Source organism: Coccinella septempunctata, chromosome 4 (genome assembly GCF_907165205.1).
Source record: "Coccinella septempunctata chromosome 4, icCocSept1.1, whole genome shotgun sequence".
Classification (NCBI taxonomy): Eukaryota; Metazoa; Arthropoda; class Insecta; order Coleoptera; family Coccinellidae; genus Coccinella; species Coccinella septempunctata.
In genome coordinates, this window is record NC_058192.1 from 36,928,030 (window position 1) to 36,943,919 (window position 15,890).

Genomic DNA, 15,890 nt, shown 5'->3' on the forward strand with positions numbered 1-15,890 from the left:
CGGAAATACTCGGATAGAATAGTTTTCGTAATGGGAGAAATGAGATAGAACTAACTATTACGGTACTCAAGGACCAGTCGACCAGTTTATTCTGTATCCAATTTGAAGATTTATTTTCTAATTCCTGCACCTCCATCACTGCCATCCCGCCATTGTTTCAATTAAATATCTAGAATAATAACTCTTATTCATTCGAAATAGAGTAATATGAAATATCGTTGTCATTATGAAGGTCTTAACAGTTAGATGATTTCCTATTGCTGTGCACCTCTCGCCCAACGTCTTATTATCAATAATAATTGCAGCTAAGATGTTTTTACATGTACCTAACTACTATGGTTTTCATTAATCTTCTTCCCTTTTTACCGTTTGAGGTATCCAACTTTAGAAAACACCTCAGAACATTTCAATTGTTATTTGATTTATTTTTTGTGGAGGGATTAAGATTAAGTACATAAGTATAATACCTATGAGCCGTATGGGCATCGCAATTTGCACTATTCCAGGATTCCTGAGGATTCCACATGGCCTACTATAGATACCACGACGAGTAATGAGTATCACGATCTCGAGATACCTACCATTGAAGTTGCTATATGAATATAGATCATCCAACTTTCTGTTAAGATTTTCTCAAAATGTTTCAAGTCATGATTTTTTCCAAACACCGACTTCTTCAAGCCTCATTTCGAGCTATCTGCTGAAAATGGGATTACAAAAATCCATAACGTTTATTCCTTCAGCGGAAGATTCAGAAGGATTTCCCAATAAAAATATGTTTTGAAAAAAATCAAAATATACATAGAAAATATTTGATATTAAAGCAATTTTTTTTGACATATTACATATTATGTAGAATATTTATAGTCGACTGTAATAGACAGTTTTTCGTCCATGATACATAAATAACTATTTTATGTTATGATATATTCACTTTCATCGAAATCGATTAACCCAATTTTCGTTGATGTACAATAAATTAGGTGTAGGCTTGGAACATAGATACATCCATGGTATAGGTAATGTTTCAAATGTTGAAGCTAGGAAAATTAAAACATATTCATAAGATAGAGACTTTTCTAATCTATAAAAAAATATCAAAAAGCAAACAGAAACGTTTTTTTTCCGCAAAAAAAATTTAATAGTGGAAGTCGGAGTGCGTTCACATGCCCCGTATTGCGGGTAAGTGTGCGCACCTCACGGGGTAAGTGTAGTGGCGGATTAACCTAACTGGGGGCCCTAAGCGCAAGACAAATCTGAGGCCCCTATTAAGAATACAATGTAAGACACAGACACAGTGGCGTAGCTTGCCTTAGAGGGGCCCTGTATCAAAATGTGTTGAGGGGCCCCAAGGAAGGGTGAAGTAAAAATAAAAGTAGCAAAAAATGTTCGATTTGTATCGAAATAATTATATGTAGGTACTTATAATTAAAAGTTCTAACTCATACTTGATGCGAAAATAGCGAAATAATATACAAACAACATAAAATGATAAACAAACAAATAATGAACAAACAATACAAAAAATTAAAGATACACTTTTCTACCGGTGTGAACCTAGCAGACCGTTTCCAGCAGACCGTTCGACGGAAACACCCGAACGCGGTGACCAGTGGCGTACTGCCAAAATTTTTTAACACGTAAACTATTCGCCGGAGCATAACCATATTTGGAATGTAGGATCTTTATATCGATGTGATTAACCACACAAAAAGTCAGCGACTCGCATTGGGATCCAGGGGGTGATTCATCATCCCTTATATTTCGAAATTTGATAACACGGAAACTGTTTGCCGGAGCATAACCATATTTGGTATGTAGGATCGTTATATCGATGTGATTAACCACACAAAAAATCAGCGACTCGCATAGGGATCCAGGGGGTGATTCGTCATCCCTTATATTTCGGAATTTGATAACACGGAAACTGTTTGCCGGAGCATAACCATATTTGGAATGTAGGATCGTTATATCGATGTGATTAACCACACAAACAAATCAGCGACTCGCATAGGGATCCAGGGGGTGATTCGTCATCCCCTAAACTTCAAAATTTTATAACACGGAAACTATTCGCCGGAGCATAACCATATTTGGAATGTAGGATCGTTATATCGATGTGATTAACCACACAAAAAATCAGCGACTCGCATAGGGATCCAGGGGGTGATTCGTCATCCCCTAAACTTCAAAATTTTATAACACGGAAACTATTCGCCGGAGCATAACCATATTTGGAATGTAGGATCGTTATATCGATGTGATTAACCACACAAAAAATCAGCGACTCGCATAGGGATCCAGGGGGTGATTCGTCATCCCCTAAACTTCAAAATTTTATAACACGGAAACTATTCGCCGGAGCATAACCATATCTGGAATGTAGGATCGTTATATCGATGTGATTAACCACACAAAAAATCAGCGACTCGCATGGGGATTCAGGGGGTGATTCGTCATCCCTTATATTTCGGAATTTGATAACACGGAAACTATTCGCCGGAGCATAACCATATTTGGAATGTAGGATCGTTATATCGATGTGATTAACCACACAAAAAATCAGCGACTCGCATAGGGATCCAGGGGGTGATTCGTCATCCCTTATATTTCGGAATTTGATAACACGGAAACTATTCGCCGGAGCATAACCATATTTGGAATGTAGGATCGTTATATCGATGTGATTAACCACACAAAAAATCAGCGACTCGCATAGGGATCCAGGGGGTGATTCGTCATCCCCTAAACTTCAAAATTTTTTAACACGGAAACTATTCGCCGGAGCATAACCATATTTGGAATGTAGGATCGTTATATCGATGTGATTAACCACACAAAAAATCAGCGACTCGCATAGGGATCCAGGGGGTGATTCGTCATCCCCTAAACTTCAAAATTTTATAACACGGAAACTATTCGCCGGAGCATAACCATATTTGGAATGTAGGATCGTTATATCGATGTGATTAACCACACAAAAAATCAGCGACTCGCATAGGGATCCAGGGGGTGATTCGTCATCCCCTAAACTTCAAAATTTTATAACACGGAAACTATTCGCCGGAGCATAACCATATTTGGAATGTAGGATTGTTATATCGATGTGATTAACCACACAAAAAATCAGCGACTCGCATAGGGATCCAGGGGGTGATTCGTCATCCCCTAAACTTCAAAATTTTATAACACGGAAACTATTCGCCGGAGCATAACCATATTTGGAATGTAGGATTGTTATATCGATGTGATTAACCACACAAAAAATCAGCGACTCGCATAGGGATCCAGGGGGTGATTCGTCATCCCTTATATTTCGAAATTTGATAACACGGAAACTGTTTGCCGGAGCATAACCATATTTGGAATGTAGGATCGTTATATCGATGTGATTAACCACACAAAAAATCAGCGACTCGCATAGGGATCCAGGGGGTGATTTGTCATCCCCTAAACTTCAAAATTTTATAACACGGAAACTATTCGCCGGAGCATAACCATATTTGGAATGTAGGAATGTGATTAACCACAAAATGGTTATGCTCGGGAAAATAGTTTCCGTGTTATAAAATTTTGAAATTTAGGGGATGACGAATCACCCCCTGGATCCCTATGCGAGTCGCTGATTTTTTTTGTGGGTAATCACATCGATATGGAGATCCTACATTCCGAATATGGTTATGCTCCGGCGAATAGTTTCCGTGTTATAAAATTTTGAAGTTTAGGGGATGATGAATCACCCCCTGGATCCCTATGCGAGTCGCTGATTTTTTGTGTGGTTAATCACATCGATATGGAGATCCTACATTCCGAATATGGTTATGCTCCGGCGAATAGTTTCCGTGTTATAAAATTTTGAAGTTTAGGGGATGATGAATCACCCCCTGGATCCCTATGCGAGTCGCTGATTTTTTGTGTGGTTAATCACATCGATATAAAGATCCTACACTCCAAATATGGTTATGCTCCGGCCAATAGTTTCCGTGTTATAAAATTTTGAAGTTTAGGGGATGACGAATCATCCCCTGGATCCCTTTGCGAGTCGCTGATTTTTTGTGTGGTTAATCACATCGATATGGAGATCCTACATTCCGAATATGGTTATGCTCCGGCGAATAGTTTCCGTGTTATAAAATTTTGAAGTTTAGGGGATGATGAATCACCCCCTGGATCCCTATGCGAGTCGCTGATTTTTTGTGTGGTTAATCACATCGATATGGAGATCCTACATTCCGAATATGGTTATGCTCCGGCGAATAGTTTCCGTGTTATAAAATTTTGAAGTTTAGGGGATGATGAATCACCCCCTGGATCCCTATGCGAGTCGCTGATTTTTTGTGTGGTTAATCACATCGATATAAAGATCCTACACTCCAAATATGGTTATGCTCCGGCCAATAGTTTCCGTGTTATAAAATTTTGAAGTTTAGGGGATGACGAATCATCCCCTGGATCCCTTTGCGAGTCGCTGATTTTTTTTTGTGGGTAATCACATCGATATGGAGATCCTACATTCCGAATATGGTTATGCTCCGGCGAATAGTTTCCGTGTTATAAAATTTTGAAGTTTAGGGGATGATGAATCACCCCCTGGATCCCTATGCGAGTCGCTGATTTTTTGTGTGGTTAATCACATCGATATGGAGATCCTACATTCCGAATATGGTTATGCTCCGGCGAATAGTTTCCGTGTTATAAAATTTTGAAGTTTAGGGGATGATGAATCACCCCCTGGTTCCCTATGCGAGTCGCTGATTTTTTGTGTGGTTAATCACATCGATATAAAGATCCTACACTCCAAATATGGTTATGCTCCGGCGAATAGTTTCCGTGTTATAAAATTTTGAAGTTTAGGGGATGACGAATCACCCCCTGGATCCCTATGCGAGTCGCTGATTTTTTGTGTGGTTAATCACATCGATATGGAGATCCTACATTCCGAATATGGTTATGCTCCGGCGAATAGTTTCCGTGTTATAAAATTTTGAAGTTTAGGGGATGATGAATCACCCCCTGGATCCCTATGCGAGTCGCTGATTTTTTGTGTGGTTAATCACATCGATATAAAGATCCTACACTCCAAATATGGTTATGCTCCGGCGAATAGTGTCCGTGTTATAAAATTTTGAAGTTTAGGGGATGACGAATCACCCCCTGGATCCCTATGCGAGTCGCTGATTTTTTGTGTGGTTAATCACATCGATATGAAGATCCTACATTCCGAATATGGTTATGCTCCGGCCAATAGTTTCCGTGTTATAAAATTTTGAAGTTTATGGGATGACGAATCACCCCCTGGATCCCTTTGCGAGTCGCTGATTTTTTTTGTGGGTAATCACATCGATATGGAGATCCTACATTCCGAATATGGTTATGCTCCGGCGAATAGTTTCCGTGTTATAAAATTTTGAAGTTTAGGGGATGATGAATCACCCCCTGGATCCCCATGCGAGTCGCTGATTTTTTGTGTGGTTAATCACATCGATATAAAGATCCTACACTCCAAATATGGTTATGCTCCGGCGAATAGTTTCCGTGTTATAAAATTTTGAAGTTTAGGGGATGACGAATCACCCCCTGGATCCCTATGCGAGTCGCTGATTTTTTGTGTGGTTAATCACATCGATATGAAGATCCTACACTCCAAATATGGTTATGCTCCGGCCAATAGTTTCCGTGTTATAAAATTTTGAAGTTTAGGGGATGATGAATCACCCCCTGGATCCCTATGCGAGTCGCTGATTTTTTGTGTGGTTAATCACATCGATATGGAGATCCTACATTCCGAATATGGTTATGCTCCGGCGAATAGTTTCCGTGTTATAAAATTTTGAAGTTTAGGGGATGATGAATCACCCCCTGGATCCCTATGCGAGTCGCTGATTTTTTGTGTGGTTAATCACATCGATATAAAGATCCTACACTCCAAATATGGTTATGCTCCGGCCAATAGTTTCCGTGTTATAAAATTTTGAAGTTTAGGGGATGACGAATCATCCCCTGGATCCCTTTGCGAGTCGCTGATTTTTTTTTGTGGGTAATCACATCGATATGGAGATCCTACATTCCGAATATGGTTATGCTCCGGCGAATAGTTTCCGTGTTATAAAATTTTGAAGTTTAGGGGATGATGAATCACCCCCTGGATCCCTATGCGAGTCGCTGATTTTTTGTGTGGTTAATCACATCGATATGGAGATCCTACATTCCGAATATGGTTATGCTCCGGCGAATAGTTTCCGTGTTATAAAATTTTGAAGTTTAGGGGATGATGAATCACCCCCTGGTTCCCTATGCGAGTCGCTGATTTTTTGTGTGGTTAATCACATCGATATAAAGATCCTACACTCCAAATATGGTTATGCTCCGGCGAATAGTTTCCGTGTTATAAAATTTTGAAGTTTAGGGGATGACGAATCACCCCCTGGATCCCTATGCGAGTCGCTGATTTTTTGTGTGGTTAATCACATCGATATGGAGATCCTACATTCCGAATATGGTTATGCTCCGGCGAATAGTTTCCGTGTTATAAAATTTTGAAGTTTAGGGGATGATGAATCACCCCCTGGATCCCTATGCGAGTCGCTGATTTTTTGTGTGGTTAATCACATCGATATAAAGATCCTACACTCCAAATATGGTTATGCTCCGGCGAATAGTGTCCGTGTTATAAAATTTTGAAGTTTAGGGGATGACGAATCACCCCCTGGATCCCTATGCGAGTCGCTGATTTTTTGTGTGGTTAATCACATCGATATGAAGATCCTACATTCCGAATATGGTTATGCTCCGGCCAATAGTTTCCGTGTTATAAAATTTTGAAGTTTAGGGGATGACGAATCACCCCCTGGATCCCTTTGCGAGTCGCTGATTTTTTTTGTGGGTAATCACATCGATATGGAGATCCTACATTCCGAATATGGTTATGCTCCGGCGAATAGTTTCCGTGTTATAAAATTTTGAAGTTTAGGGGATGATGAATCACCCCCTGGATCCCTATGCGAGTCGCTGATTTTTTGTGTGGTTAATCACATCGATATAAAGATCCTACACTCCAAATATGGTTATGCTCCGGCGAATAGTTTCCGTGTTATAAAATTTTGAAGTTTAGGGGATGACGAATCACCCCCTGGATCCCTATGCGAGTCGCTGATTTTTTGTGTGGTTAATCACATCGATATGAAGATCCTACACTCCAAATATGGTTATGCTCCGGCCAATAGTTTCCGTGTTATAAAATTTTGAAGTTTAGGGGATGACGAATCATCCCCTGGATCCCTTTGCGAGTCGCTGATTTTTTGTGTGGTTAATCACATCGATATGAAGATCCTACACTCCAAATATGGTTATGCTCCGGCCAATAGTTTCCGTGTTATAAAATTTTGAAGTTTAGGGGATGACGAATCATCCCCTGGATCCCTTTGCGAGTCGCTGATTTTTTTTTGTGGGTAATCACATCGATATGGAGATCCTACATTCCGAATATGGTTATGCTCCGGCGAATAGTTTCCGTGTTATAAAATTTTGAAGTTTAGGGGATGATGAATCACCCCCTGGATCCCTATGCGAGTCGCTGATTTTTTTTGTGGGTAATCACATCGATATAAAGATCCTACATTCCAAATATGGTTATGCTCCGGCGAATAGTTTCCGTGTTAAAAAATTTTGAAGTTTAGGGGATGACGAAACACCCCCTGGATCCCTATGCGAGTCGCTGATTTTTTTTGTGGTTAATCACATCGATATAGAGATCCTACATTCCAAATATGGTTATGCTCCGGCGAATAGTTTCCGTGTCATAAAATTTTGGCAGTACGCCACTGGTCACCGCGTTCGGGTGTTTCCGTCGAACGGTCTGCTGGAAACGGTCTGCTAGGTTCACACCGGTCACTTTTCTAGCCTTTATTTCAGCAAATCTATTTATCAAATCAGCCATAGCTGATGACGATTTCAGTTTTTTAAGTTGTTCCCTCTCTATTGACAATAACGACATGTCTGAAAGCCGTTCCTGTCCCATAGAAGTCCTCAGATAATTTTTTATGATTTTTAATTTTGAAAAACTCCTTTCAGCGGTTGCAGTTGTAACCGGAAGGGTCAAAAATAAAAGGCATGCAGTAATAACGTCCGGAAAACTGGATGCAAGGCTACTGAATTTTATCAGGACTAATTCTAAAAGTTCTTTGATGGCACGAATTTTCTGAATTTCAGATTTTGAGTATTCGTATCTATCGGAATGATCAATTCGGTGTAATGAACGGTTGTCTTAGCAGTTATTCTCAAAAATGCTATTGTAAAACCTGTAAGAGGTTTTGGATAATATTTTTAGGAATTTTTTGCTTACAGACATTCGGGGGCCCCTAAAGCCTGGGGGCCCCGTATCACTGATACCGCTGATACCGCGGTAGCTACGCCCCTGCGACAGACATATCTTATGTAAATACATACCGAGGGCTTTTTTTTCAATTGTCTATGAAGTGAGTTAAGCCACTTCTTACTTATATCTTTATTTCAATACGAACAAAAATAAAGAGTCGGGATAAAATTAATAAGAAAATTAAATGAACATATTTGAATAATTGGAAATATAATATATACATTCAAACTAATGCAACTATTTTATTCTACAGGAAAAGAAACATAAAACTACTGAACAAAATTGAAAAATTCATAAAAGCGACCATAACAAAATAAATGGAACATTTTTTTATTCAATTTTAATGAAATAAAAAATCGTTTTTATTTTGGCCATAGGTTTCTCGTGATCACTTACACTCAATTGCAATAGGACCTCTCTAATATTTTTGTAGCTATAAGCTAATGCACAAACTGCATCAGCTCTTGATGACCATCTAGTATCGCAGATTCTCTTGATATGTTTAGCTTTGTCATGCATCGTCTTCTGAATGAACACACTGCAGATATTTGTTCATTTGAACATTCATGTTCTTTCAGTACCTTTGCCATATTTCTCAAGTCACTGAAACCAATTGCCAGTTTTGTGGTTTTTGAATATAGTTTGCATAAATAACAGTAAACAGCATTCCTTGCGAGATTCGTTGCCTCTGAAAATATCAGCCATTCTCGTCTTTCTTTCGAATCATTGATTTTCACTGTGTAAAAATTTGCTTCTTGTATCTGCCTTCGATAAATCCTGTTTCTCTCAGTATATTCAATTTTTATTTTCGAAATATCCCCAATATCACAGGGTTTATTGATTATATGATATTTAATCATTTCTACCGGCCATGAGAAGAGGTTGTATTATTTGGTTCATTAATTGATGGTACACTCACTTTATGGACAACAATAATCGTGCTGGGGGTGTCACGTACGGAATTTTCATTTTCTCCATCAACTGCGTTTTGGTACTCCCTGGGTTAAAATTTTCTTTTCCCTGTTTTGAAACAGAGTTATAGATTCAGCAGCCACTAAAAATGAAGATAAGAAATTCTTCTGTTTTGCACATCGCTCCTCTCGTTGTCTCCGTTTTCTTCGCTTTTCAGCACCTGATTCATACTTTCTATTCATATTTACTCTCACTCACATACTCAAAAATGTTAAACAATATGGGAAAAAGTTCGCATGAATTTCTAGGCCGAAGCACAATCTTTCTTTTAGCGTTCACCCCGCTAGTGGGCGAAGCTAATTCCGTAGGCCTGCAATTAGGGACTACACTGTTTTCAGACATAAAAACAAGCCCTATTTCTTCTGGGAATGGATATCATAAAATATGAGGGAGAAAGTAGGGCTCGAAATTGTAATGCGAATGATAGGTAAAAATTGCCAGATGTAGGATTGGAACGTCGTCGTAAAAACAAATAAGAAAACACGATCGGGTCGAGTGTGGTGCAATTTTTGAGGTTTGTAATAAAATTACGATAAACAATTTTTGTCCCATGAAAACGAGGATTGGAGAGCCGGGGGGCCGCCTATAGTTGGAGGCCCAAACGGATAAGAAAGCAGGGTCGGGTGGAATGCAATTCTTATGATCTGTAATGAAATTCTGACAACATTTCTTTTGGTCCGACGGAAACGCATATTTTTCGGAGAGCCGGGGCCCTAAGCGCGCGCTTAGTGCGCCTTCTGGGATAATCCGCCACTGGGTAAGTGAACGCAGTGCTTAGTGAACCACACAATCAAAACAAATTACCATATAATATCATCAAAATGTTACAATATCAGGGAAATGCTGTGTATTGTCAATACAGAAGCGCCTTTTTGCAAGCACTCATTATTGTTCGTGCCACCATACCTGGTGAACACAACACTTGATACATTGTCCTGTTGGTGGCTCCTCATATTTTTCTCAACAAATAGGACAATATTGATCGAGTCCTAACCAAGAAAATCAACAATGTCATAATTTATTCCTCACTGAACAAATGCCCATATAATGAATCTATGCGCACACTTACCCGCGCACACTTTCCCCAGTAAGCCAAAATTTGAATTGACGTTCTTAGGAACATGGTTCACTTCGGAAGAGAGAACTTGCAACTATTCGATCGCAAGTGGGCGCAGCTGCACTATGAACGTTGTGCTCAAAACAGTTGCGCAATCGTTTAGTTTCTGTCGAGGCTGAAACTATTCGATCGCAAAACTTTTCAGTTGCATGTCTGCGGGGTCCCTTATAGAGTTGAGCAGCTAAGAGAACCTAAAATTTTTTATTATATATTTAGATTAATATGCGCATGATCGAATAAAATATTGATTAATACTGTCGGACTCGGAACTTGGACCTGGCAGAATTTGCAGAGATGCTAAAAATTAACAAGAAAACTAGTGAATTTGATTGATTGCAAATAAAAAGTTAGCGAAACGTCGCACGGCGCACTCCTATGAGAAACTAATTTGGCGATTCTGCACCCTTGCTTCACCCAAATGAACCCTTCTTTCATACATTGCATAGTCGAGATATACGCACTGCGCACACTTACCCTCTGCGCTTAGTTACCCCGAATGATTCTATATATAATAAGGAAAAAATTCGAAAAACCAATATTCCATGTGGTGATAAAAATTTATCTTTGAAGAGTTCTGAGTGGAACTCGCTGAGTTCTACAAAGTATGTCGATATAGTAGGTAGGTCATCTGTAGGGTCATCTACACTACACTTTGCATCAGCTGATTTTTAGTGTAACTGCGCAAACGAATGAAAAAAACACTGACGTTAGGTTGTAACGCTCATAGACTAATAATTTTGATTTAATATCCATATATGGTTACGTTTCTCAGAAGATTTGTTACTTTTTCATCCTCTTGTGAAGTGATGTACTTATCGGAAATTTTGAATTTAATCGTATCCATTTTGAAATAGATTAATGTGACGTTTGTGACATTAACATCAAATTTTGCATTTCACACCACAGAACACAAATATTACACCACATTTCGACTAGGTAAACTACACCTCCCTTACACTGGTGTAAATCCAATCAGTAAACGAATACTAAAATCGAGTGTAAAAGGAAATGACCTAGTGTCATACTGAATGCACAAGTTTTCAATTTATCAGCCATAATTCGGTCAGACATTATAAAAACCAATACCAATATGTCAGATGTCGGTACGATGTATTTATACATCATACCCGCTACTGATATGGAATAAAAGGAGCCGGCAATTCTCAGCATTTCGTTGACGAATGAGTTTCGTTGCTCTGACGAGGTCAAATAAGACCGAAACCATGGTCAGCATCTACTCTTTGTCGACGAAATGAAATTTCTGGTAATACTTCGAGCGATGGTAGTTTGTTAGTTCGATTTAGATCGTAACATTCGTTGATTTCATTATCTGCGGATGTTATGCATCTGAATTAATTTGATTATAAAAACCAATATTTCTTATGATAATTTCAGCTTACTCTTCACACAAATTCATTATCACCCCGGCATCATGGCACTTCCCAGCTGCCGGGACAGGCTGGTAGAGTTTCCTCACACCTCACAGTACTTTTCAAATTTACAGATTAAGGGCTTATGCTATTTAGATTGAGCTCCTGTTACGTTGATTGCATCTTTTCTTCCAGCTACAAGAAACTTTCTTAGGTTGGGTTAGGTTAGGGGGGTTAATACTCAATGGAGGTACATTGTTTGCCAGTTGTCTTCCAACAAATGAGGAAAACCAACCGCCGAAAACGGATCACCCTATACGACAATGCGAAATTTCACACATCGGCTCACAACTGCATTTTTGAGCACTCGAAACGTCGGCGTCGATTTGATGAGTCAACCGTCGTATAATACTGACACAGCCGTCGATAAAGCTATAGTACTTCAGAAGGCTGTGGTACTGACTTGGCACATTTTTCGACACCTGAAGCAGCGGTTGATGCGTTCAGAATGCATGTTTTAGAAATACCTCAATCAGTGTGGAAAACGTGCTTCGACAATTGGTTCGAACACATGCGGAGGTGTTGAGATCTTCATGGGGAATATTTTGAAAAAAAAAGAAGCGATTTTCGATGATCAATATTTGTTTTTGTTCTGTAATCCCGAAATATAAAAGGCATCTCTCGTATTTTGATAGAAAATCTGCGAATAGTACGAATGTAATGTTATAAAAAAATTTCTTCAAATCATATGGAAGCAGGGAGTATTAATTCAACTCACATTTGAAACAATATTCAATGAATCGAATTCCCAGGCTCGGAAACCTCATGTATATTTCGAAGCAAAACCGGATGCTTTCACATGTTGCCTTTGAATGTTAAGGGACTAATATTACATTTCCGGTAGTACTGTAGTATATTGGATGGTATGTGTTTGGACCTCGGTTTGGACCATCTAACGATTCAATTTCCAAACAGCCTGATGGGAGGTAAAAGGCTAGCAGAAATTTTTCGTGTTCTGGGTAGATTTGAAAGTTCTGGAGTGAGTTCCTGATACAAATTTTCAATAGTTCTGGGAGATATCTCTTTCGATAAAAAAAAATTAGACATATTTCAGTTCTGATTAGCGCTAGGCGAGCTCTACAAAATATGTCAAAAGACGAAAAAACGAAACTTTCCCATTTATCGACTAAAAAACTGTCAGAAATTTCAAAAGCAATGTGTCCTCATGCCGTCTGTGTGTGCGCAAATCTCAGAAGAGTTCTAAGTTGCGCTAGGTACATAGTTCAAAAAAATATATCAAAAGAGTTCAATTCAAAAAACGAAACTTTTCAATTTATCACCTATACCTAATTAAGGTCAAAAATTCGAAAAACCAATATTTCATCTGTTGGCAAAAATCTCGGCAAAAATTAATCTCAAAACAGTTCTGTTGAGAGTTCTGAGTAGCTTTCGGCGAGTTCTACAAAATACACTGAAGTGTTTTTCTGTGTCTCAGCGTGACGATTAGCTCGTATAGCACAAAATTATTTGCAAAATGAAAATATGTGTTAAATCAAAAATTTTTGGTTTTTTCGATTAAACTTTCTTGACATATTATGTAGAACTCACCGAGCGGTAGTCAGAACTTCCATCAGAACTCTTCTGAGATTAATTTTCACGAACATATCTACGAAATCCCAGTGTGAAAGCAGCCACAAGTTCCAGCCACGCGTTTGCCTCGGCGCCTCAGTGAAGCGTTCGGTCCTCTCGCGGTGTATCTTGATTCGTAATCAAGAATGGTACGGGATTGACATTGAAAAGTGGAAATGAAAATGACGTTATCGGAAAGGGGTGAGGGTACTAAGTATCTACAACCATTCTCAACTATTTCTAGGAATATATTCTATTTTTTTTTGTTGCAGGGGGAAAATCTGCAAAACAGACGAACACACCCTCTCCTGAGGGGGAACAGTGTGGGGATTCTCACTAAAAACTAAAAACCCTTAACTGCTTCTTCATAGGTTCCGGGCATTTTGCCTATTAACCAGTTGACTCTTATGGTTTCTGGACTCTCACACAATCATAGTCGTGTTGATAGTTGTATGCTGCCTATAGCTTTTATAGGTTAAGCTCTTCTTCGGTTACTTAAAATCCTTAACTGATCTCTCGGTCTTCGGTGGTAGGTTTTTGACCTTCTAGCTTCTTCTGTTGGATCATAGTCGACTAATCTTCGTGGTTCCTCATTTGGATGTTGTTTGGCTTTGTCGAATATCCTTTCCGCCTTTCTCTTCATAAATTCTGTAACTGGTTCCCATTCCAAGTCCTTGTAGATTTGTTTGTTCCTAACAAACCAGGGTACGTCCATCGCCATTCTAAGGAGTTTATTCTCAGTGGCCTGTATTCTCTTGATGTGGGTCTTGGCTGCGAAGCCCCATGCCGCCGATCCATTTGTGAGTTGTGGTCGCGCGATAGTTTTAATCATCGTCAACTTGATGTTCTTATTCATATGACTTCTTCTGCCTATGAGTGGATAAAGTTTACTCATTGCGGCTTTTGTTTTATCAACGGCACATTTGATGTGGTTTTTTCCATGTAAGTCCTCTGTCAAGCTTCACTCCTAGGTATGTTGCTTCATTTTTCCATTCAACCTCTTCTCCATCAACTTCAAGGTTTTCTTCCATTGATTTAGATTTTCCATTTGATGCACCATTTGAGTAATTCATCTATGGCTTCCTGCAGTCTCCGGTGTATGATCTCTGGGCGTCGATGTCTGAATGCTATTCCTGTGTCATCTGCGTACAAGGTGAGCATATTTCTAGCATTCTTCGGGACATCATAAACGTATATCACGTAAAGCAGAGGTCCAAGTACCGATCCTGGAGGCACTCCAGCTTCCAATTGTCTGCTTTGAGAGGTTGCTCCATCTATCTTCACATAAAAGTTTCTATTCCTCAGATAGTTCCTTACTCGGTTCCTTATAATCTTGCATAGCTTGGTCGAATATCCTGCTTTTTTCATCTTGTAGATTAGGCCTTCGAGCCATACTCTATCAAAAGCTCTCTCGATATCCATCAGAACTAATCCTGTGGCCTGTTTGGTCTGCATTCCTTCGGTGACGTATTCTATGAGCCGTAGTAATTGGAGTTCAGTCGAATGTTCTCGTCGAAATCCAAATTGTTCGGGTGGAATTATCTTCAACATTTCTGTTTCCTCATTCAGTCTTTTAGCGATAACCCTCTCGACGATTTTCCCTAGTGCTGATAGTAGGCTGATTGGTCTATAATTTTGAGGAAATTTCCGTTCCTTTCCAGGCTTGTTGAAATCTATCATTTGTGCAGTTTTCCATCTCTTTGGGTAGTATTCGGTCCTCATCACTCCGTTTGTAATATTCATCAAGGCTGCTATTCCTTTTCTAGGCAATTTCTTCAACATATAATTCGTTATCCTATCTTTTCCCGGTGCTTTTCTCTGTTTTTCAGTTTCATTATGATCTCTTTGATTTCTCTTGGTGAAGCCGGTTTTGGAATGATATTCTATTTACTATACTCTTCAAGACCTATATACCCGCTGATTTTGTCGGGCACGAATTCACCGCCCATCACACCCGAGATCACACCCCTCCTCTGTTTCGGATCAAGTTTTGATGAATGGGGTACAATTGAGATATTTTAATTTTTTTTTAGTGAATATATTCTCTTTGAGATGCTCTTCAAGATGTATATTGCCCCTGATTTTGTCAGGCACGAATTCACCCCTCACTACCCCCAACTTGCGTGTCGCGTAAAATTGAGATATTTTAATTTTTTTTTTCAGTGAATATATTCTATTTACTATGCTCTTCAAGACTTATATACCCGCTGATTTTGTAGGGCACGAATTCACCCCCCATCACACCTCTTTTCTGTTTCAAACCAAGTTCTGATGAATAGGGTAAAATTGAGATATTTTAAATTTTTTCAGTGAATATATTCTGTTTGAGATATTCTTCAAAATCCATATAGCCCCCGATTTTGTGGGGTACGAATTAACCCCCCATTGCCCGACAAAATCAGGGGCTATATAGATCTTGAAGAACATC

General features: G+C 39.1%; 1 protein-coding gene across 1 annotated transcript in view; it reads left to right on the forward strand.

The window, feature by feature from the left end:
* Window positions 1-15,890, forward strand: part of LOC123311980 (insulin-like growth factor 2 mRNA-binding protein 1) — a 254,270-nt gene that overhangs the window by 734 nt on the left and 237,646 nt on the right. The window lies entirely within an intron of this gene.